The following is a 26674-nucleotide window of genomic DNA, read 5'->3' as shown; positions in this document are numbered from 1 at the left end:
AGGCCTTGTGGCAGTAAATCAGCTTTCCTGCAGAACTTTACAAAGGACACACAGCCCCTGACTCTGTCCTGTTGCCTTAAATTGCTTCCGCCTCATACCGCCCTATCGCTGTCTTCTGGGGAGACAGGTCACCATTTTGTACGTGTTTTGTTATATTTAACATATAAGCAGCTGGATTAATGATTTGTGTTGGCCTTGCCTGACTCCAGTGGAGATGTGGCCATCTATTATGTCTGTGGCCCTCGCCACGGGCAGCTGTGTGTTTATCATTCCAGACTGCAGATCTCAGTGGGTACAGAACTCTGGCTTAGCCCCAGCTTCCGGAGTCTGCGCAGCTGTGCAGTGAATGGAAACCTTGATGCCTCAAACACAGCACACACCACCAAGTCCTGACAGGGCTGTTTGTCTTCTGGGAAGGAATTAGATCCACTTAAGGCTGGATTATTTCTAGAGTAAGAAAAGTAGAAATAAGTGTTTTCTGGCTGCAAATTGTGGCAAGTGAGAGATGATGCCAAGAAAGAATTACGCATAAATAATAGTGTTTAAACTTGTTTTTATGTGTTTGGATGTATTTCTGCCAAAAAACTGACAAGGCCTCTTTGTTGGCATTTTTTCAGAGAGAGACCACTCGCACACAGAACATTTTCTTAGTAAATAATTGTAAATCATTGCTGTCTTGGCAGGTGATAACCGGTTTACCTTAAACATGATCTCTTGCAAAATCCAGGGCAAACAACTCTCTGGGCAAAGAATGATGAATCACCAACTCCCCGACTTCACAAGCACCAAAAATGCCTGTGCATCAGTCCAGGCTCGGCAAATTTCATGCAGTGGATAAGGGCATGGGCTTTGGAGTAGGTTTAAATACTGATTCTACCTCTCATTGGATTTGTGATCTTGAGCAAAGTGCTACTCTCTGTGTCTTCACATGTAAAATAGAGACAATAGTAAAACCTACTTTTGCAGAGTGTGAACAGTAATGAAATTCATAAATGTAAACCATTAAGTAAACGGGGTACAAGGTAAACTCTCAACAAATGATAGTTTCTATTAATTATTGCAGTTGTTATTATTGCTGCTGATCTAAAAAAAGAAAGTCTCTGCTTTTATTTCAATTCCCCAGGGCTTTTGGAAGGACTCCTAGCATGGGAGACATTGCCTTTTCCTGCCATAATCTGTCTTCACCTGAAGAATTTTCCAGTACCCTATTCTGTTCAGCTTCCGCCCTCAGCCTGTCTAACTTTTGACCTTCCTCTCCTCCACCATGTTTGACTTTTGTGCTTGAGGACAGCCGCTGTGACCCTCGTCTTAATATGAGAGCATGACAGGTGCTCTTCACATTTTTGGTGAATTCAGTTTCCTGTTGACACATGCCAATGTGTGTGTGCTTATGTGTACAGACTGCTCCAGGGTGAAATTTTCTCCAAAATTCAGCATAAATTCCCAAGATTAGACAAGATATCTTTCTGAGATTTAAAAAAAAAAAAAATGCTGTTGTCCCCATTTGCACTGGAGAAGAAAACAGAAAAATTGCAATCTATTCCTAGAGCTTTTAATCTTTCTGAATTAATTCAGTGCTATGAATGTTGCTATAGCTGAGTTCCCAACTGAAGCTCATTCAGTTTGAATTGAATCTTTTGCTTTCTCTGCAGTCATTATCAAGTTACTTGACTGATTTAAATAGCAAAAATATAAATTTAGTCAAAACTTTCTAACCTATCTGTGTATATAAGTACATTAAGACTTTTTTATTTGTCATGCTTTTCATTTTTTGCTGGACTACCATTTTAATTGTAGCAGATCGTAGGTCTTCTCAAATTCAAAAACAAATGTCTGTAGTAATTTTTTCAATATGTACCTTCTGAATGTTAAATAAAATGATGTACACAGCTTATTGTCTCAGGACCAATCTAACTTCCTAAGTCATCAAACAGAATTTTTCATTCTATGGGCTTTTTACTGAGTTCCTAAGGAAAGTTACAGTAGTCTTCACTTTTCTGCAGGGAATATGTTCCAAGACAGCCCCCCCACCCCACCCCCGACATGAATGCCTGAAAGCTTGGATTGTACAGAGCTCAATATATATGTATTTTTTTCCTATACATACATACCTATGATTAAGTTTAATTTATTAGTTAGGCAGAGTTAGAGATTAACAACAATAATTATTAATATGACAGATATAGCATTATATTGTAATAAAAGTTATATGAATGTGGTCTCTCTTGCAAATAGCTTATTGTACAAATTTAATGCCTTTTCTATCTTAACTAAGCACTTAATCATGCACTGTTGCTATAACTTTTGTAGTTTGAGGTGTGACAGCAAAATTAGCACAGGTTTCTTTTTCCTTCTTCACCATTTCACAGGTCGAAGATTTATTCTTACATAGATCTTAACAGCCTCAGCATACAGCTCTTTTCTTCCTTATTAAGAAAGCATCTTTCACCTTTTCATTTAAAGGAGGCACTGTCTGGCTTCTCTTTAGCAGACTGGAATTGCCAGAATCACTACTGTTGGGCTTTGGGCCCTTTGGTAAGTAAAATAAGGATTATTTGAACAGAGGCTCTATGATAATACTTGTTGATCTGATAACACAAGCCTGCTACAAAAAGGGTACACTGGACAAGGGGGTGATTCATGTCCTGAGCATGATGGAGGGAACCATGTGAGGTTTCAGCATGCTACTCAGAACCTCCCAAGATTTAAAATGTTTTTACTGTTGAGTCACTAAGTCATATCCAACTCCTTGCAACCCCATGGACCATAGCACATCAGGCTAATCTGTCCTCTGCTTTCTCCCAGAGTTTGCTCAAATTCATGTTCATTGAGTCGGTGATGCTATCTAAGCATCTAATCTGCTGCTGCCTCCTTCTCCTTTTGCCTTCAATCTTTCCCAGTTATCAGTGTCTTTTCCAATGAGTTGTTTCCTTGCATCAGGCAGCCAAAGTATTGGCGCTTCAGCTTCATCATCAGTCCTTCCAGTGAATATTCAGGGTTGATTTCCTTTAGGATTGACTAGTTTGATCTCTTTGCAGCCCAAGTCCAAATTCCAAGTCCAGGTCCAAAACTTAAGAATTATTTATTTCTGGAATTTTCATTTAACATTTTTTTTAACATTTTTTAAGTTTTGGTCCAAAACTTAAGAATTATTTATTTCTGGAATTTTTCATTTAACATCAAAACTGCAGAAAGTCAAACTGTGGATAAGGGGGATTCCTGTAAGCATATCAAATGCAGAAATAGTTATAGGCCTCAACACCTGGACTTTTCAAAAATCTACTATCCTTGATACTAAAAGCTCCAAAGAGCAGGGATACTGGCTATCTTCTCACTAGTTTAGTATCAGAGCCTGGAACAGTCCTCTGACACGCAAGCCCTGAAGTGTTTCTTCAAGTAGTTTTCTAATTAATGAGAAATGTTTGAACAGTAAACTAACTCTTATTTTTTCTCCATATTTCTAACTTTTCCATCAAGTCTTTTATACTATTGAAACCACCTCCTCAAGGATCAGTTTCTGTGAATAAAAAACAAAGCAGACCTGACAGTATAAAGTTTTATAGTAAACATAGGGTGAAATTTGCATAAGAATTGGTCTCATCCCAAGGATACTGAGTTTTAAACTAAAACCAATAAATGCATTTTTTGGTGACACTTTCTGAATGGCTCAAAAATCCTAAGACAAGTTCTTGGTATAGTAACAAGCTGTAGTTCAATGTGTAACATCACCAAGAGCATCTGTCTGGGGCCAGGAGTCATGGGGGTTCATATGCTTCCCATGGAGATGGTTAATCAATAAAAGTTCTATGTTCGGGATTTTGTACATTTTGTTAATTAGGCCAAAGCAATAGGCCTTTGTGGCAATTATTCAGACAGTGATGTAAAAAGGATAGCCTGACAAACAAACCTCCATAATCCACTTACGTCTCACAGAAGCCAAAGGGTTGGAAAAGCCTATTAACAAGCTCCCTGTCTGTCTGTTTGGAGACGTTGTTAAATCGAGAGTCTCAGCACCTGAGGCAGTCTGTTAATAAAGATCGTTTGTAGCAGATTTCTGTTCTATTAAGAATGGACATAAAACAGCATAATTTAAAACATGTCAATAACTCAAGGCAAAAATGCCAAACATAGGCTGTTCTGTCTTCATAAAATGGAGCCAAGTATACACAAGGAAAGTGCCCGAAAGGCTTCTGCTGACTGAGTTTAGAGACTGTTCATGATGAATAACGTGATCCTTCAAGTTAAAGCAACCTCATGGGTGGGTATCTCTATGTCTTTTCTGCACTAAAGTCAAGGGATCTTTTCTATTTAAGGGCCAGTGAGATTCCTAACCTCCAGTCCTAGAAAATGCCTGAAACCTGTGGCGAAGGCCACACCTGTGCCCTTTGCCAGCCTTGTGAATTCATCATCGCTTGTGAGTGCTTTTTTTTTTTTTTGCTTCATTCTTTTTATCATTCTACCATGTGGCATTTATAGGTTGTTTGGTAACAGATCTTTATAGATTCTGAGCTAGGGTTGAGAAGTCTTAGTAGATTCACTAAAGAACCTAAAACCATAGAGCACCCATGGCTCCTCTTGTTTTACACGTTTGGTTAAATATGCCAGTCATTTCAATGGTTGTGCTGTATTTTCAACCCAAAAACAAGGGCCAGCAAGGCAACGTTTCTCTTGCATTTATCTGGAACTTACTCTTTTAACGGTGTTGAGGGCTGATTGAAGGCATTCTCAATGAGTGCTTTGGGAGGATGAGAAGAGGACATAGAACAGATGACAGTGCCTTGCTGTAGGTGTGGACTAAACCCTGCTGCTCTTAACAGGCCCCTTGATTAAAATTTAACACGTTGTGTCTCCCACAGCAGGTTTGGGTGGATGGTTGAGACTGAATGATATTATCTGCTCTATAAGAAGGCCTCTCATGAACTGAGTGGTGGTTTTAATTAAATCCAGTAGGTTGAGAAGAGTGGTTTGGCAGTTTCCATTGATTTATTGTGTTTGTGACTTCTGAGCCTGATTTATCGTATTGACTTGCAGAATTGTTTTTGGACACTCATCCTATTTTTTTTTTTATTCTGGTTTAGGAACTCACAGCCTATAAATATGTAACATTTTAAGTCTGCCGATTTTTATATTTCTCTGTATTTTTCTTATTTTGGTAGGATGGTGAACTGTTGAATTCTCATCTTGTTAAAAATGTAACTATTTGACAGCAGGAGGTTTGTGCATTTGTGTGTATGATCAGGGCTGCTTGAAAAGTAGTGTATGGTTGAAATTCATTATTATTATCCCACCTACATTTGTATGAGGAGAGACTGAGGGATTTACAAGTTTTTTTCCCCTTTAATTTAGTCTATAAATTGATCAATTTTTAGTTCTGTGTTATTATGGCTTTCTAAACTTAAAAACTTTTTACATGCTGCTATATTTAAAATGGATAGCCAGTTAGGACCTACTGTATAGCACAGGAAACTCTGCTCAATGTTATAAAACTACCTAAATGGGAAAAGAATTTGAAAAAGAATAGATAGTATGTATAACTGAATCACTTTGCTATACACTTGAAACCAACACAATGTCAACTATAGTCTAATATAAAATAAAAAGTTAAAAATAATTAAGTAAATAAAATTTGGATTTTAGATATAAATGTGAACACTAAGTCATAGAAAGTTTGCTTTTAATTCTGAAAACTGTGAGCATGTTTAGCTGGATATTATAGACAAGTGTCCCCTAGGCTACATCATATTATAGGCAACTTATTTTTAGAATGTCTCCACTTCAGACTCCACAAAGCATGTATAAGAATGGGTGGGGAAAGAGGGAGGGGAGAGAAGAGTCAAGCTGCAATTTCTGCCAAAGGAGCAGGGCAGGGAAGCAAACAGGTCCCACTCAGCTTGAATACTTTGCTAGTATACTATTGGGTGGTTGCACATCCATATGACAAACAGTGTAATGATGTCTTGGATTCCCAGCATTATAGCTCTCTATTTCCTATAGGTAAGGCCTTATCTGGACCCCCAGTCAGGGTTCTGGAACAAATCAGAGAATTTAGGGAAGCCTAGGTAAATCTCTCAAGCAGTTCAACTTTAGTCCAACTTGTGGCTAAGCTCTCTATCTTCTGCCTCAGTATTAGAGGTTGAATACTGCCATTGTTCTTTGTAGCCAGCCTGTAAGTGAAGTTTAATCTACTTAGAATGGCTTCCTACTTTTCATTCTTGAACCCACATTTCTGTCTCTGTAGACGATCTTATTTGTCTTCTGATTCCTCTCCAAAATATCCAACATACTGCTTTGAGCCCAAATCTGGAACATATCTGATACTAACTGTCTATTGCCTGCTGTGGACTCCACTGATGATCACATAATGTCCAGATGTGCTCCAGCTGATCTACCAACTCAGTGTAGTCTGTCCCATTAAACTGGGCTTACCCTTTATATAGATGATTAGACCTCTTAATTATAGCATGATATTTAGTTGTTCTTTTAAAACTATGATTTGTTTTTTTCATTTCCTTTTGTGGGATTATCAGTTTAAATATAAAATGATTGCTCATAACTATTTAGAGTTGATTTGAAAACCTCTACACTATTCTCCGTGGTACCTGAGTTGCTTCATATTAACTCATGAACTTCTACTTGTTCTCTGGGAGCTGTTTAGTATAATTCTTCAAATTGGATGAGATAGCATGTACAAAAGGAAACTCAGTCCTAGGAGGCACTTACTGATCATCCACCTATATTTCAAATATAAACAGGCATGGATATTAGCCCAGCATAATATCTGCTTGGAAAGATCTCATCCATGTCAAACCTAAGTAGGGATAAGAAATAATGCCAAACTTCTTTTTTTAAAAAAATCTTTATGGAGGTATATTTTATATACCATGAAAGTCACCATTTAAGTGGTGAATTCAGTGATTCAATGTAATTAAATGGTACAATTCAATGATTTTTAATAGAATTCTACAAAATGGTGCAGGCCTCACCAAAATCCAAGTTCAGAACATTTTATCACCTCAAAATAACCTTATCTCAAAGAGATAATTAGTTAAGATTTTATGTGTGATGTATTTTAAATTAATCATAGAGTGATAATCTGTAGATTAGGACAAAAGTATAAAAACTATTACAAACAGCATATTGGAGTGCTCTTATGGTTGGCTAATTCAGATGACCTGGTTGCCTACCTCCAGGAATATTAGGCTCTGCAATGCTGCCTGTCCTTTACAGGAAAAAATGTGAAATAATTTTGAAAATAATTCACACATTTATTAAATCATCAATTTGAGTTACTTGTGCACTGGTCTCCCTGGTCCTGTACCTGTAAGCTCTCATACCTGCAAGGTAAGCACCAAGATTTCTGGAGCCACATTTCCTAGGAGACTGCAAAGAGTTGGTCTTGAAAGTACATCATGAAGAGATGTTGGAAACAGCATTCTCAGCAGTGGTAAGATTACATTTCTTCACTGTCAAAGATAATGATCTAATGATGTTTATCAATTGTGATGGTCATACTCAGTAGGCGAGAAAGCATACTAGTAAAATACCAGATGTTTAAAAATTTGGTCCATGAGGCTGGTGTGAACTTAATGAAGCATCCCTAATGAGAAACTCAAAAATTAATTTGAATTATTCAGAATAAAAGGCTGACTATTTGTTCTACTTTCACTTAAAAATAATATAACACCAAAGAAACAGCAGTGATCGGAATGAACAGATTGGTTTGGCAGATTCTCCAATCTAGTTAAAAAGTGTATTTCAAGCAATTTTATTTTTATGAACAAGACTCTATTAACCTATAGAAGGAAATGCATAAGTAAACGTTCACCCTTAAAGAGTATACAGTCTTAAAGCTGAATAAATGGACAAGTTATCAGAGTCAATTCTTATTGCAGAAAATACCTTCCTTTAAACAACTGTGATAGTGACTGGATATAAAGGAAATTTGCTAAGATGGATACTTGGTGATGTCTGATAAATATGGTCATAATAAAAGCTACCTAGATGTACTGTCCCTTTCCTTTCTACTTCTTCATCTAAGGAGACAGAAAGTTTCCTGTTACTGAATTGATCAGAGAAGTAGATTTTTATGGGATTAACAATGGACTTTTAGAGTAGATGAGAAGAAACAAAGGAGTTGAACAGGGTGACTACTGAATTCCTCTGAAAGAGCTGTCCATTATTTCTTCAGAACATTCTTCATTTCATGTTTGTATCTTCTCTGTAGCAATCTGCCAAATAGGTTTCTCTGGCACACAGAGCAAAGCAAAGACTAGAACCCGGCACCTCCAAGGGTCACTCTTCATAATTATGGACAGATCACATTGCTAGAAAGAGCTTCTTGGAGTACAGTGAAGTATGTGTCCTGTAGCGTCTACCAATAGATCCTACTTCTACATTCAGGGCATCATGAGAAATATGAGCCTTTAAACTCAGCCCTCAGCACATTCCTGGGAAGAACTGTGCTGGAACCAGACTACCTTTCTATCCCCAAATCCCTTTCTTCACCGCTTAATGTCCTTCCCATTTCAGAATTCCTTCTAAAACTAACCCTCCTCCATGGCCCTCTCATCTGCACCTCAATTAGTAAAGGAACTTGATCCAGTGATTAGTTGTTTTCTCACTTGAATCCCTAAATACCTTCCCTCTGCTTTATTGCTCCTTTTATGAATTTGCTCAGGTTTACCTTGCACCACATAAACTTAAATAAAGCCCCTCTTAGTCCTGCTACTTCCCAAACAACCGCACAATCTTGGGGCCTTTCTTTTTCTGTCAAGCTGTTTTATTAGATTTGTATAAACAGTCTATGTTTTACATTAATTTTTATAGGCTGTAAAGTTGCTATTCAGTATACTACTTTATGGATTTGAAATAAACCTAGTAGTTGACAGAGTTCCAAAAGTAGGCAGTGGTTAAGTTTTGATAGGAACTAGTTTATCAGATTGAAACAAATGAGTTGATGGTGTCTAATGGATGAATTCATACCTCTAGTCTAATCTCTTTGTATTTATAAATAATCTTCTAAGAAGATTTTTGTATTTCATATTTAAATATCACATAACCTTCCTTCTGAAATTCAATCCTGCAAAATGAGAGTGAAGTCATATACTATTGAAAGATGTTGTAATCTGTTAGTTTTTTGTGATGACTAGAACATATTAATAATCTACTGAAATTTAAAAGGAAAATCCCAGTTACCACAGACAGTGAGAACATCACTCAATATGTCTGTGGCTGAATGGATTATCAGATGCCATTTGCACACTTATTTTCCTTCCCTTTCTCACCCTTGAGAGATGGGAATCTTTGATAAGACAAAGTAAAAAGACAGAGACTATTACCATGACAGCATCAACATTTTCTATGAAAATATTTAATAGTATTTTTAAAATAAAAGTTTTTTGTTTTGTGGATATGTTACTCTGAATAACCTAAAAAATATACACTCAATCCAAAGAATGTTGTAAAAAGCTCCTGGCCCTCCCTGACAAAACAGAAAATGAAAAAAGAGAGCAGAAGAGTTACAAAAGACCTGGGGAAATATGACAATAAACCCCACACTCCAAAAACAAATGCCAAGGAGAGCAAATTTTTGAAACAAGTGCAGGAAAGAGAATTACCCATAATATAAAAATAATTCTTCATTATGCAGAATGTCTAACAAAGTTCTCTTGAATAAAGAAGTCCCCAGGCACTTCCAAAATGATTCATTCTCTGATGATTCAATTCTCTCAACATCTACAAATAAAGTTAATTTGTATTGATGTACTTTGAAATTCTCTGACATAGTTCAAACATTCATATATTTTAATTGATTTCTATAACAGGCAGTACTCTCCTAAAGTTCCCTAAATTCTGAGCATTAGTTATAAAATCAAATCTGCTTAAATCAGTTTCTTGTGATAGAAGAGACCATTACTTAAACCTTTGTGATTTGTGACCTATGATTGCTCTCTCTTAAATGTGATCTGAAGGTCAGGTCTAACTTAATGCCGTGGAACACGGCACAAATTCATTAGCTGTAGTAACACAGCTAAGATCCCATGAACATCTGTACCTCTGACCCAGAACTGTGAAGGAAATCCATCTCTCTGATGTTGCCAAGTCATTCTGGCCTGCATCAGTGAAGTCACAGAGGCCCTAAAGGAGATAAGAGTTTACAATATTCACCAAAAAAATCTTAGGAGTCCTGAAGTATGAATGCAGATCACAAGAAAAGGAAAAGTACCACGTATTTATTACCAGCAAATGAAGCCATTAATAAATGTCTTAATGCCATGAACTATGTAGTTTACAAAAGCAAGTGAGAAAAGTAGTCAACAATCAGGTTTCATTATGTAAGATCATGAAGTTTCTCAACGGGAAAAGATTCTGGAGTTAATTCAGCATAGTCCCTTGTTTCAGAATTAAGGTAACAAAAGACCGGAACATTTAAGTTATGCAAGATTGCACAGCTTGTTAGAGGCAGAGCCAGGCTAAGAGCGGTCTCCTGACTTCAGTCTAGCCCGCTTTACCAACAAATGGTTGCTAAGACAACTTTTTATTCATAAGATGTCTTTAGGGCTTCCCTGGTGGCTCAGCTGGTAAAGAATCTGCCAGCAATGTGGGAGAACTGGGTTCGATCCCTGCAGTGGAAAGATCCCCTGGAGAAGGGAACAACTACCCACTCCAGTATTCTGGCCTGGAGAATTCCACGGACTGTACAGAGTCAGACACGACTGAATGACTTTCACTTCACTTCATGGAAAGTCAACTACCAAAAGCCTATATTCCACTAGACCATGCATTCTCAAACAAGGACTATATTACCTCCAAAGGGAGTGAACATTGGTTTCTGGAGATAAAAAAATTCTTAGCCATTAGATATTACAATGGTCTGAGGCCTTCCTAAGGGCCACTGTATATAATCAGATATACAAATACAGATGTCTGTGTCTTCATCATTGGATAATAGAGCACAAGTAAGAAAAAGTTACACTCTGTGCTCAGTTCTGTGAAAAAGGTACATGTAAGGTGCATTGGAATCTAGAAAAAAGGCTTAGTATAAAGGAAAATACTCTGAAAGTTCTCAGGATCTGAGTCCCAATTCTGTCACCTATTAACATTTACAGTACGAAAATTTTTCTAGTGAGATTCTCGAAGTCTCAGTTTTCTTACCTATAAATTACCTACTGTACATGATTTGGAGAGAAATAAAAGAAATAATATACAGAAAGCAATAAACTGAAAATATGGCACAAACCAAATAAGTTTCACTCTGTATCATTATTACAACTATCTGTTAATATTTCAGAAGCCATGAAGCCTAGACTAACCAGACTAAATTTATCAATTTACTCATTCAGCAATTTGTTCTTAGAAACATTCTCATCTTTTTAAAAAAACCCTCCCCCTTTGTCTTTGCCCCCTGCCTCATTTCATTCTCCTCAACTCTTCGTTGCACCCTGCTTCTGCCTTTAGCTCCCCGGTGATCTGTTTGTAACTTGCTCTGCCTGCACGGGGATGCCTGAGCCAGTGGAATTATTGGGATTCAGCACAAGTTTCACCATTAACTTACATTTTTGCCCTCCTATCCCCAAGATGGTAGACTAAGCTATCTCACTGACTTACATCTCCCCATAAGATCTTTAACTCTTTGAGGACATAGGTTCACTTATTCAAAAATTATTGGTCATTTACTCTATTGCAGGCCCTGCTCTAAGTGAACCATTCCAGGTATTATTCCTCAGTTGTGAATAAAACAAACCAAACGTCTGCCCTCATGGACTCTATTCCCACAGGATAGAAAGACAGTACTGTAAACAAGTGACCCATAGAATTTGTTAATGGTAAATGTCTAAGAGGAAAAGCAAGTGATAAAGGAGGATAACAAGTATAGCAAGGAATATAAATTTAGGAAAGGGGTCACATAAAGTCACACACATGCACACATTTAAGAAAAAGATCTGGAAGAAATGAGGAAATGGGCCATACTTAGGGGAAGATGGGCTTCCCTGGTAGTTCAGCTGGTAAAGAATCTGCCTGCAATGCAGGTGACCCCCGTTCAATTCCTGGGTTGGGAAGATCCCCTGGAGAAGGGATAGGGTAGCCACTCCACTATTCTTGGGCTTCCCTGGTGGCTTAGTTGGTAAAGAATCCACCTCCCATGTGGGAGACCTGGGTTCAATCCCTGGGTTGGGAAGATCCCCTGGCGGAGGGCATGGCAACCCACTCCAGGATTCTTGCCTGGAGAACCCCCCTGGACAGAGGAGCCTGATGGCCTACAGTCCGTGGGGACATGATTGAGCAACTAGGCACACAGCAGAATTATATCCTTAGAGCTGAGAGGTACATTTTTATGACTACTGCTGGGCCAGGCATGTAGGCTACATAGATCATTTTTAGGATATTGGCTTTTACTCTGAAGGAAATGGAATCATGTCTTATGATTCTTAATATCACAGGTACTGGGCCCCATGTCTAAAATATATTAGGCGTTGAATAAATGATTGATGAACAAACCAGTTCAGTCAACAAGACATGCACACAAGCACTTAAATGACATACAAAAACTGGCTTTTTGATGTCCTGTTTAGACAGATACACATAGAATATGTATTCTGTTCTAGTCAGATAAACCCAGAACTCATTGCAGATAATATCATTTAAAGAAATCAGAGCAGAATTATGGCTTTAAACCTGTCAATTGGGTGTGAATAGACAATAATTACTGCTCATTGAGGAAGTTGGGGAGAGGTGTAGGCAGAATGAAGTGTTAGGGGAAGCTTCAGACAGTTGGACAGCAACTAGAATTGTTAGACGTAGCCAATAAATAAAAATATAAATAAACTAAAACCCTGGATGCCAAGTTAGGTTTGTATTTCAGATAAATAAGTAATTTTTAGTATAAATATGTCCCATCAACATGTAATTGGGTGTTCAGTATTTTATGTACCTTATTGGAGGCAAGACTACCTCCAATAAACAAGAGTTAAATGGAACCTCAGTGTCAAAATTGAATACAGACATGTCCTGACTGCTGTAAGTTCTCACCTAAGCAGTCTGATTGAGATGATTCATGGAATGAGTCAAAATAATCACGCTTCTACCTACAGTTATTTTTATCCCATAATTTAATTTGTATCTTCTTCTATGTATTATATAATGTATATATGAATATAATAGCACAAAAATGTGAATATTTGCATAAAATTTATATATAAATTTTTGGACCTGAGTACCAAAACTTTATTTCTGATAAGAAAGACAAATCAAAACAGTTGGAGACTACTGTTCTACTCAATAGATAAGCAGCACTGAGAATTTGTAAAACTGACCAGATATGCTGAAATAACTTTCTTATCACAGACTAGCTGATAATACAGTAGGATAAACCCCTGTGGGGTAATGACCTTCAAACAATTTATTTGTTGCATTCTTCATCTTACTTAGGAAAACAGTAAGTTTGTTTGGACTTGATCCTTACACTTCACATGGTCAGTCATGTTTGGTTGTTTGTTCCAAAAATTGCTTCTCCGTAATTCAAAATTGAAAAGATAAAGACGTGGAAATAAAACAAGAAGCCACAAACCACTCCCACTGTGCAGACTGACAGTATTGTTATACCACAGAATCCAGAGGCAGATGGTGGCTTATAGCAGACATCAATCTTCAGTGAGAGTAAATTTAGGATAATGCCCCTCTTTGGTAATGGACATGTCTTTGCAAAGTTATTACTGACAGCATCTTCTAACATGCTGGTTTGCTAAGACAAGATTTTTATTGCATCTAATCTTGTCATAAGGCATGAAAAAAATAGTTGGGTACATGTTTTTCATGTATAGTTTTTACAAGAATTGCTTGCATTAGAGAGTGGCTAAATTGTTTTCCATATTTTATGGCACATTTTTAATGTTCCACCGCACACAACATTGATCACTCAGTCCATTATCTTATTATGATATCCTGAAAGGAGACACTTCCTTTGGGAAAAGCTATTATTTGAAATGAGATGAAAGCTCTAACTACATAGGACAAAAGGGGATGGGATTTATTGAGCATCTGCTTAATTTCATCAAAGGAAATAGCCAGAAAAAAAATCTAAAGGTATATATATTTTTCAAAATGTCTCACCTATCCTAATATGCTTTGTTGTCTGAGTATCTTCTAAGTATCTTCTGAATTGGACCCTTCTCAATAGCTCAAAGTGTCCCCAGTAAGGACCCAAACAACTTTCATTTTATATATATATATATATATATGTATGTATATATATATATGTATGTATATATATATGTATGTATATATATATTTGTATGTATATATATATATATATATTTTTTTTTTTTTTTTTTGGGGGGGGGCGCCCGCCGCCGCTGCCATGCTGCCTGGCCAGCGCGCACAGAGGGCGGGGGCGGGGCCTATATATATTTTTAAACTGTTGTATACATTAGGAAATATGCTTGTCATTATCAGAGTTCTAATAGAAAAATAGAGGGACTTCTACGAGGAGACAGTTTGTAGAGGAGCTGCAGAGATACATAAGAGATGTGGAACATCCCAGAGATAACACCAGTAGAAAGTGGTATTTCTAGATTGGGGCCATCTAGCTGGAGCTAGACCCATCCTAGGGCTGTCTGTGGGAGCTGAGACCCTGAAAAGGAGGGGTTTTCCGATGGACCTGGAATCACTGTGAAGATACAGCACTTGGAGGAGACACCACTGAAGGGAAGTGAGAAAATACTTAATTCTCCCCTCTTCCTATCCTTCAGTTTCCAGCAGTTCCTCCCCTTGGAAGGATGCCTTGTAAATGCAGTTCCCAGTAATACAGATCCTAGGGGAAAGGCAGGGAATGAACCTGGGAGCCAGAAGATAATCAGATAACTTAAACACATCAAAATAGTTTCTTTTCTTCGGCATTTCTTTTAATATGCTTCTGAGCATTGCAAACTCTTTTCTACACTTACAGATACAATTTTTTTTTTCCCAAGCAGTAAACTTTGAAATCTTTATCAGCACGGGTAAAGGTCAAAGTGGAGGTTGGAAGGTGGGTAGAAGAGACAGTTTTCTCAGAATGTATTTTGAAAAAATATTGTGAGATGACTTTGCAGACTCCTAATGCACATTTGCTTTAAAAAAAAAGAAAACAGATAGGCAAATGGTGGAGCCTCCACTGTATTCTGCACCTGTTACAATCTCAGAAGCAATGCAAGGTACTTTTACACTTGTCACTTCAACTTTAGAAGGGCCTAAATGGGGAATTTATGTCTCTGTAGAAATATAACTTATATGCAAAGTACATCATGAGAAATGCTGGGCTGGATGAAGCACAAGCTGGAATCAAGATCACTGGGAGAAATATCAATAACCTCAGATACGTCGATGACACCACTCTTACGGCAGAAAGTTAAAAAGAACTAAAGAGCCTCTTGATGAAAGTGAAAGAGGAGAATTGAAAAAGTTGGCTTAAAGCTCAACATTCAGAAAACTAAGATCATGGCATCCAGTCCCATCACTTTATGGCAAATAGATGGGGAAACAGTGGAAACAGTGACAAACTTTATTTTGGGGGGCTCCAAAATCACTGCAGATGGTGACTGCAGCCATGAAAATTATGACCAACCTAGACAGCATATTAAAAGCAGAGACATTACTTTGTCAACAAAGGTCCGTCTAGTTAAAGCTATGGTTTTTCCAGTGGTCATGTATGGATGTGAGAGTTGGACTAGAAAGAAAGCTGAGCACCAAAGAATTGACGCTTTTGAACTGTGGTGTTGGAGAAGACTCTTGAGAGTCCCTTGAACTGCAAGGAGATCCAACCAGTCCATCCTAAAGGAAATCAGTCCTGAATATTCATTGGAAGGTATGATGTTGAAGCTGAAACTCCAATACTTTGGCCACCTGATGCGAAGAACTGACTCATTTGAAAAGACCCTGATGCTAGGCAAGATTGAAGGTGGGAGGAGAAGGGGATGACAGAAGATGAGATGGTTGGATGGAATCACCGACTCAATGGACATGAGTTTGAGTAAACTCTGGGATTGGTGATGGACAGGGAGGCCTGGCGTGCTGCAGTCCATGGGTTCGCAAAGAGTCGGACATGACTGACTGACTGAACTGAGGAGTATAAGCTATGATATCTTTTACTCCCTCTGAAATTCCTAGCTCTCTGTAGGGGGTCCTTTGTATTAATATCTGCTGTTCAGATAGGTTGACAATAACAAGTTTTTGTTTGACAAGGAGCCCAAACACCTCCAAATATGTAAAGGCTCCCATCTAGAAACGTAATAACAAATGAGGCATACTGTACCATATCAGGTCTTGGGTCCAGTCAATTATTTTGTCTCTGACAATAACTCAGATGATTCAAGGACTGTCATATTTGTTCTCAAATAAAATTCTTAAATGCTTTTAAGGTTGGGTTCCAACTAATAACAACTAGCATCTATTGAGTGGCTCCCTAGATGACAGGCACTACTGTAAGTGTTCTACTTGTATTAATTTATTCCTCGCTATAAACCTGTGAATCAGTTTTAGTATTGTCTTCATTTGACAAATGAGGAAATGGAGGCAAAGAACCTTCATATAACTTGTCTAACTGCATTGAACTAGTGACTGGCAAAACTGGATTTGAACCTTCCTAAGAGTCCTAATATAAGATTTTCCAATATACCATGATGACTTTGTGGTTTCATGGCTCAAAATTGTATCTAGTTCTTTGTACTATAAATTTCCTAATGAATAATTGTGATTATTTCTCTTGAGGAAAGGCAAAATTATAGTCATGCTAAATATGTGCATGTTGAAATATTGAATGGATTTGAGTATCCCTATGTTCTTTTGAATAAAGAATTTGATCTTTTTTTTTTAACTGGATCACAGCATCTGATCATATAAATTTTTGGCACCCCAGTATTAAAGTACAGTTTTCTTTAAGCAAGATAAAAGTGTGGAAATAATGATATTAGAATGTTTGTTTCTTGGAATATAAAACCCCAGGGGAAGGGACTGGTGCAGATCTCTTCTGATGCAGGGGCTGGGTGCTATAATAACCCTGGGCTTAGTCAAGTTATAGAAATGCAAAGTGCCTGTCTTATTTTCTCAGACTTGCATTTGAGGCCTAATTCAGTACCTTTGTCTGCAGGCAATTAACAATATGGGCCTAGCACTAGACAAATTAGAGAATAACGACTGCCGTCCACCATATGCCAGTCATCTCCATCATGAAGAATGCTAGGACAATGAGTTTATCCTGTCTTTGGGCAAAGGGTGGAGAATAAGAAAGTTTGCTTGTTTGTTTTTTATATAATTTTTATTCATCTACTTCTCTGTCCAATATGTGGTTACTTCTTTTTTTTGTAAATAGAACTTCATGAACAGGTGAGGATAAACCTAAGCCCTTATCCTAATTCCTTTGGCTAATTTAAAAATTCATTGTAATGCTGTCTTTTTAAATTTACTGATCTGTGCAAATTTTGCTACCTCCAGGAAATCCACATTTTTCTACCATTCACTGCAGAGGGAGGCCTTGATATTTGCCTGAAAATGTCATGAGCAAGTGTAACTTCTACTCATAGTCTTTGTCTCTACTCGTTTTATCATCTTTTGTGATTTTTTTTTTTTGATAGGTCACTATCTTATCTCCTAGCATAAATGTTACAGATTTAATAGATTTATCTAATACATTTAATGTATTTAACCTTTAATACAGACAAGTACGAGTTTTGTATTTTGACAAGCAGCCCCATTTTCCCCAGTGTGACTGAAAGTCACACTGAAGGGGTCACAGGGGCTTATTTGCTGTGTTCATCTGCAGTCCATCTCTTCTTGATCCTACTTAGGATTCTCCAGACCAGCAGCTATGGTAACAGACATTAAACTTCTTTTGTGCAGTTGGCAAACTGATATTTTCCCGGCCAGGCCTCAAGGCTCTGACTGTTTGCCACGCCCTTGTCCCTTCTGAAGGCAGAGCCTAACACAAGTGCTTCCTTGAGCAGCTGTCCTTGGGCAACTGTCCGCCTTTGTCCTTGGGCAAAGTGCTTTGTCCTTGGGCAACTGTCCGCCTCTCATATTCAGGCTGGATTGACTTCTGAGAGGCGACCTGGCTGTAAAACTTGGTTAACAGATAAATCCTTTCCTGGAGAGGGAAGAACTCGCCCAATCCGATCTTCTTGTGGAGTGTTTGGATGTGAAACACAGAAAAAGAAAGGCTGATAATAGAGCAGCATAGAGAATGAGGCCGGAGAAGGAAATGGCAACCCACTTCAGTGCTCTTGCCTGGAAAATCCCAGAGACGGGGGAGCCTGGTGGGCTGCCGTCTATGGGGTCACACAGAGTCGGACACGTCTGAAGTGACTAGCAGCAGCAGAGAGTGAGGCCAGAGAGAAAGTAGTAAGCACAAATGGAAGCAACTAGAGTGTAAACACATGAATAGATAGCAGAAGTTGTAGCCACACTTAGGAGCAGGTCAAAAAATCCAAGAGGCAGAGGCCAGGGAAGTTGGCTCATGGGAATGTCTGTTGTTGGGACTCTGGAGCTGGAGTACCTGGTCTCGTGTTCTGGGACTCCCCCAAAATCTGTGTGCACAAGACAAATCCACTTTCTGTGCCTCCATACTTCAGAGTGTTTCCTTATAATAAACCCATTTCAGCATGGTAACAAAGACCCTGTCGTTGGTGCTGCTTTTGGTCTGAAAGAGGCCACATGGGTATCATAATCTTAGACAGGATACTCATATATACACCTCACCTTTTCAACAATTTAATACAAACTTCTCCTGCTCTTGAGCCTAGACTTCTGGTGGGTAAAAAATACGCATTTGTATACCAAAAGCCAAATCCTTTGGTGCTGAGAGGTCTAAGTATAAAATAATGAACACTCTAATCATAGAGAAATGTATCCCTAAGGTGCTAAAGACATAGGTTTTCTTTTATTATAACACAGAACAACAACATAATCTCTTGTTCTTCTCTGATCTTTTGCATTTCTGTTGTGAACTTTTGTTAGGACAAGAGAATGGATATCAATAACTACTTTAGGCTCTGTAGCGGTGGACAACATTTTCCTCAATCCTCATAGGGACCTGGCTGGGTCTAAAAAGTAAACTGACAAAGACAGATTAACCAGAGAAAAGTATACAAGTTTATTTAATGCAAGTTTTGTATGACACAGAAGCTTTCAGAAGGAAATGAAGACCCAAAGAAACAGGCCTGTGTTTTTTTTTTAGGCTAGCTTTGAGGAAGGGTGGATAGTCAATGGAGGAATAGGACAGGTCAAGGAATATGAGGTAATTGTAGTGAACTGGGGGACACTTAGCAAGGCTTGCCTGTTAGGATTCTTCTTGGTGTCCCTTTGTCTTTGATTGTAAGAATGTTCCTTCCCTCTGGATATGCGGAGGGTACCTCTCACATGAAGACTTTATAACCTGCTTCAAGGAAGAGGGGTAAGTAGGAAGAAGGTCAGAATGACCTCCCTGCTTCTGCAGAAAACACTTTCAGCTTAAAATACTTTCCTAAGATATTCCAGAGAATAATATTTCTGAGCAATGTAAACAGTTACTATGAAGAATAGGTGATCAACTCGTTATGAAAAAGCTGTGAAAATGAGGTTTAGTAAAATGATCTTCCCAACATTTTTGTTCATATATTTTTTGTGAAGGGTATCTACCTAGAGAAATGAAATACTATTTTATGGTATCCTTGGTAGAGTCTAGAATTTTATTGTTTATATAAACTTTTCAAAGTGAAAGTATTAGTCACTCAGTTGTACCTGACTCTTTCTGACGCTATGGACTATAGCCCATCAGGCTCCTCTGTCCATGGAATAGTCTAGGGAAAGAATACTGGAGTGGGTAGCCATTCCCTTCTCTGGGGATCTTCCCAAATCAGAGACTGAACCTGGATTGGATCTGCATTGCAGGCAGGTTCTTTACCATTTGAGCCAAATTTTTAATGAACTATAATAAGTGAACTATAATAAACTCAAAGAAAGTTGCAGAATTATGAGTTTACAGCTCAAGAGATTTTTGTAAAGTGGACATTCTTCTATAACCACACTCAGATCAATAAAAAAAAAAAAAAGCACCAATATTACCAGAAACTCTGTATTATCCAGCTCTTTGAGCACTATGACCAGACAGCTCACAACCGTTCTGATTTCTAGCACAGAGATTAGTTTCAATTGTTTTTTAGCTTTGTATAAATGGAATCATTTAGTATGTGCTCTGTCAACTTCACTTTCCCTTTTCACTTTCATGCATTGGAGAAGGAAATGGCAGCCCACTCCAGTGTTCTTGCCTGGAGAATCCCAGGGACGGGGGAGCCTGGTGGGCTGACGTCTATGGGGTTGCACAGAGTCGGACACGACTGAAGCGACTTAGCAGCAGCTGTGTGCTTAGCTTTTGTACTCTGTTATGTTTGTGGAATTTCTCCATAGTATTAAATGTAACAGAGGCAACTTCCTTTTTATGTTTGCATAGTATTCCATTGTATAACTATACCATAATTTATGTATCCATTCGTTTGATGGGCATTTGGGTTGTTTTCAGTTGGGAGATAATACAAATAATGCTACTCTGAAGCTTACTGTACATTTTCCAATGTATATATGTAGTTTTTTTCTTGTGGGATAAATACCTTGAAGTAGAGTCATGGGTTTGGAGAAGGGCATGGCAACCCACTCCAGTGTTCTTGCCTGGAGAATCCCTGAGACCAAGGAGCCTGGTGGGCTGCAGTCCATGGGGTCGCAACGCGTCGGACGTGGCTGAGTAGTCTTAGCGTGTACACAGAGACATGGGTTATGCATAAGTTCAGATAAGATTCTAAAAAGCACTTATGATAGTGCAAATTGCTCTACCTTCTTGTCAATACTTGGCAATGTCAGTCTTTTAAACTGTATCCACCCTAATGGATGTATTCCCCAGATAGCCAATGTTTATTGACCATGGGGAGATCTATTTGTGTATGTGTGAACTGTCTGTTTGGGTCTCCTGTCCACTTTTTAATTTCATTTTCTGCCATTTCCATATTGATTAGTCAGAGTTCTGTGTTCTGAGTATGAGTCTTTTATCAATTACTTGTACTGAAAATATATTTTCCTGTTTCTTGTATTGGCTTTTCACTTTGTTAATGGTATCTCTTCTTTAAGAGAAGCTCTTAATGAAGTAAAATTTATGAATTAGTCCAACATCCTTTGACCTGATTACTGCCCATTTCGTATTGCTCCGATGTCTTTTTGAAACAGTCCTTAATAAATAGTTCATTTGCTGGTTTAATTGAGAATTTGTAGCCTATTATCACATTTATGAAATTTAGGATGTTTCCCTATAGATGCCTTTCCTCTTCCTTACCCACTTCAAAGCCATAATGCCATTTCTTTAGACCCCTCTCATAAAGTTACAATATTTTCTCATAATTTGTTTTGTATGATAAAACAACTCACTACCCAGATGGTTCTATCAAAAATGTGAGTTTCTCTGGACATCCCTTCTTTCATAGCAGTTACAAATACCCTATGTGTAATGTACCCTGGCACTATTCCTTGTGGGACCACAATGTTCCCCTTTTTCATTCAAAATGGTTCATTCTTTTGCTTATTCAACAAACACTAATGGAGTGACTACTTTAAGTTAAGCACTCTACAAGACACTTGTATGTAGTAGTATGCAATATTGAATACAACACTTACCTTCATGCAGTTTACAGTCTAGAGGGAGAGACAGACATAGCATCAATTATTATATTCATTTATGCAAATTAATTTTGGCTGAGTCTGTAAAGGAAAGGTATCATTGTCAAGGGATGGTCATTTTTCCAGGGAGGTGTATCAAGGGCTTTGTTTTTCTTTGTGGATAAGGCACAGGGATGTTAAGAGAATAATGATCCATGATTCCCAGGAGTTTGGATATAAGGAATTACTCCAGTGAGTGTACCAGTTGACAACATGGTAGGTAGTTGGTGGTCTGCTTAAGTGAGGAAAATGGGGACTGTAGCCAGACTAAGAAAATCGGTGGGTGTTAACTTTGCAATATTATGTTGCAAGTTGCCAATCCTCATTCTGTAGAGTAAAGATTTGTTTTGAAAGAATTCCTGCTCTGAAACTTTTATTATAATTTCTTCCTGTTGATGGTTGATGGGGTAAAATGTGTTTCATGAATATTTCAAGAGGTATTTTTCCTGTCCAGGAAATACTGAGAGAAAGTCTGTTTGTTTGTTTGTTTGTTTCCTTTTTGATCATTCTACATACCTTTCCTAAGAATATGTGGGCTTTTAAATAAAATTATTTAACTTATGAAAATGTTTCCAGCAGTAGAGATTTTGTAATTTTCTAACCTCTTATTTTCATGTCTTCTTAGAAGCCAACAGTCTTAGGCTACTTAATATGAGAGAAGCCACATAATTATTTGCATCCAGGAATGTCTATAGGGGAAAAAATCTGCTTATATCTTAGCAAATGAATTATTTCTCCTTTTCCTTTTGTTATTTTTATCTGAATTTTCATCAGGCACACAATCCAGTATTGTCAAATGGTTTGCAGAGTAGGCTTCATTTTCAGCCTAGTTATTTTCAGAATATCCTTTTATCTGATATTTTAACTGCCTGATGTCATATAGATATGTTATTAGCATATTTCAAATGACTGATTTTGACATCCTATTTCCTATAACATGGTAGCTTATTAGCTATATTAGCTTATTAGCTATAGTACCAACAACACCTTTTAAAATAATAGTTTATTTTTCCCCTTGTTATTAAGAACTCCTTATTGGGGAGACTGACTTAAATATGAACATTTAAAAATTATCTTATTTTTAGAATTTTGATGTATACTCTATTGCTGTTTATTTTGCTATAACATTATTTATTTATAAGTGTCATACTTTGATGTACCAGAAACAAAAATTAACCAAATGTTTTAAATGTGTCCTAAAAATATAGAAAACTTGGATTTGTATTTAAAGGTCATCAAATTGATAGTATAGGTTAAAAAAAGTTGAAAGTGCAGTTTTTGTGTCAATGTACAGATCAAACAACATATATTTTGTTTGAATTATCCCATGGTTTGCCAGTACTTTCTAATATGTGCATCCTTAAATGAAACCCAACCATTCGGTATCATTTCTTCTTCTATTCATTGAGCAATTATTTGTTGAGGATCTAGTATCTGCCAATGTTTTTCACAGCCTAAGGGTCTGGTAGTAAAGCAAATAATAGTCTTTCCTTTCATGAGCTCCCAAACTAGTGAAAAGGGCAGAATCTGAATACAGTATTACACATCTAAGGGTAGTGAGCGACTTTTACCCTTCACACTCTTTTACTCTTCAGATCTGGCACAGATAGAACCCAGGACACATAGAGAGGCTAAAGGGAATAAATCTTGTTAAGATCTGAGGTTCTTATTGTCCAGAAATCACAGGGCATTGAGGCTAAACCACAGGGTGATTATTTCTTTCTTCTGTTACTACACAGTGGAATCCAAAGCTCAACCTCCCTTTCCTATTCCCCTATCAGCTGTGTAGCTGAGTCCAAGAATTCCAGGGGCCATAGCAAAGGGGAGGACAGAAGCTTCAAAGCAAGGAGGTTTCCCTGTTGCTCAGAGAGACACGATGGATTTATGTATCTACATGGCTGGGTGTTAAATGTGGAAAGATACACTACCCACGCGTGTTTAAAGGCGTTTAGTACAAGTCATCCTACTTGTCTCCCGTTTACTTACAAAGGTGTGTTGAGGGACATAGGATCAACTCTTTCAGAAATCTTGAGGACTTCTGGTGCATTATGGCCAAAGAATAAGCTAATGCAATTGTGCATCTGGCTATATGAATGTATTTCCCAAATATAACTGTGTGTTCAAATGTCTCTGTGTGTTTTTAATTTATAGTCCCTTTGCTTGTTCCCTGCTATATCTGAGAAGACCCTGGAATAGTGTATTTTAGCTGCACTCACTTTAGAAATCAGCTGGGCAAAAAATTTAAAAATTTTTTGCCTCCTGCATTTCACTCCAGAGAACCTGGTTTGAGTGTGCAATGTGTTCTGTGCACATTCCAGACCAGTGTGTTATAACTGTAAGTAATGTACAAATTAATTACTGTTGTGCCTTTTTTTTCTATTCTCTCCCAATAATAATGTCTGAGATAGAGCTTCTACAAGGCTCTCTGGTTCTGCTGCTGCTGTTGCTGCTAAGTCGCTTCAGTCGTGTCCGACTCTGTGCGACCCCATAGACGGCAGCCCACCAGGCTCCCCCGTCCCTGGGATTCTCCATGCAAGAACACTGAAGTGGTTTGCCATTTCCTTCTCCAGTGCATGGAAGTGAAAAGTGAAAGTGAAGTCGCTCGGTTGTGTCCGACTCTTAGTGACCCCAAGGACTGCAGCCTACCAGGCTGCTCCCTCCATGGGATTTTCCAGGCAAGAGAACTGGAGTGGGTTGCCATTGCTTTCTCCGTCTCTGGTTCTACCCCTCCACTTACCAATTTTTGCTTCTCATGTGCATCCCTGATTCTCATGGCCTATGAAGGGAACTTCAAAAGCCTCTGAGAAACTTTGCTTATCCTTGTAACACAAGAGGAATGGAAGTAAGCATCATTAGGATAACAATTTTGTTACAAACTGTACTGCTGTCTGCTGCATTTATATTCTCAAAACTATGCCTCTTCTTATACTTAATATGTATAAATCTTATCTCAAAACATAGATAAAATTGCACCAAAGTTTCTAGTTGAAACTAGAAACTCCAAGAGTGGAAGTGACAAATAGATTCAAGAGATTAGATCTGATAGACAGAGCACCTGAAGAACTATGGACGGAGGTTCATGACATTGTACAGGACGCAGTGACCAAGACCATCCCCAAGAAAAAAAATTACAAAAAGGCAAAATAGTTGCCTGAGGAGGCCTTCCAAATAGCTGTGAAAAGAAGAGAAGTGAAAAGCAAAGGAGAAAAGGAAAGATATACCCATTTGAATGCAGAGCAAAGATTAGCAAGGAGAGATAAGAAAGCCTTACTCAGTGATCAATGCAAAGAAATAGAGGAAAACAATAGAATGGGAAAGACTAGAGATCTCTTCAAGAAAATTAGAGATGCCAAGGGAACATTTCATGCAAAGATGGAAACAATAAAGGACAGAAATGGTATGGACCTAACAGAAGCAGAAGATATTAAGAAGAGATGGAAAGAATACACAGAACTATACAAAAAAAGATCTTCATGACCCAAATAACCATGATGGTGTGATCACCCACTTAGAGCCAGACATCCTGGAATGTGAAGTCAAGTGGGCCTTAGGAAGCATCACTATGAACAAAGCTAGTAGAGGTGATGGAATTCCAGTTGAGCTATTTCGAATCCTAAAAGATGATGCCGTGAAAGTGCTGTACTCAATATGTCATCAAATTTGGAAAACACAGCAGTGGCCACAGGACTGGAAAAGATCAGTTTTCATCCCAATCCCAAAGAAAGGCAATGCCAAAGAATGTTCAAACTACTGCACGATTGCACTCATCTCACACACTAGCAAAGTAATGCTCAAAATTCTCCAAGCCAGGCTTCAACAGTACATGAACTGTGAACTTCCAGATGTTCAATCTGGGTTTAGAAAAGACAGCAGAACCAGAGGTCAAATTGCAAACATCTGTTGGATCATCAAAAAAGCAAGAGAAATCCAGAAAAACATCTATTTCTGCTTTATTGACTATGCCAAATCCTTTGACAGTGTGGATAACAACAAACTGTGGAAAACTCTTAAAGACGTGGGAATACTAGACCACCTGACCTGCCTTCTGAGAAACCTGTATGCAGGTCAAGAAGCAACAGTTAGAACTGGGCATGGAACAACAGACTGGTTCCAAATTGGGACAGGAGTATGTCAAGGCTGTGTATTGTCACGCTGCTTATTTAACTTATATGCAGAGTACATCATGAGAAATGCCAAGCTGGATGAAGCACAGGCTGGAATCAAGATTGCCGGGAGAAATATCAATAACCTCAGATATGCAGATGACACCACCCTTATGACAGAAAGGGAAGAAGAACTAAAGAGCTTCTTGATGAAAATGAAAAAGGAGTGTGAAAAAGTTGACTTAAAACTCAACATTCAGAAAACCAAGGTCATAGCATCTGGTCCCATCATCTCATGGCAAATAGATGGGGAAACAGTGGAAATAGTGAGAGACTTTATTTTCTTGATCTCCAAAATCACTGCAGATGGTGACTGCAGCCATGAAATGAAAAGATGCTTGCTCCTTGGAAGAAAAGCTATGACCAGCCTAAACAGCATATTAAAAAGCAGAGATATTACTTTACCAACAAAGGTCCATCTAGTTAAAGCTATGGTTTTTCCAGTAGTCATGTATGGATGTGAGAGTTGGACTATAAAGAAAGCTGAGCATCGAAGAATTGAAGCTTTTGAACTGTGGTGTTGGAGAAGACTCTTGAGAGTCCCTTGGACAGCAAGTAGATCCAACCAGTCCATCCTAAAGGAAATCAGTCCTGAATATGCATTGGAAGGACTGATGTTGTAGCTGAAACTCCAATACTTTGGCCACCTGATACAAAGAACTGACTCATTGGAAAAGACCCTGATGCTGGAAAAGATTGAAGGTGGGAGGAGAAGGGGATGACAGAGGATGAGATGGTTGGACAGCATCACTTATTTAATGGACATGAGTTTGAGTAAACTCTGGGAGTTGGTGACGGACAGGGAAGCC

This window comes from Cervus canadensis, chromosome 4, assembly GCF_019320065.1.
Source record: "Cervus canadensis isolate Bull #8, Minnesota chromosome 4, ASM1932006v1, whole genome shotgun sequence".
Classification (NCBI taxonomy): domain Eukaryota; kingdom Metazoa; phylum Chordata; class Mammalia; order Artiodactyla; family Cervidae; genus Cervus; species Cervus canadensis.
Note: the sequence above shows the minus strand (reverse complement) of the source record.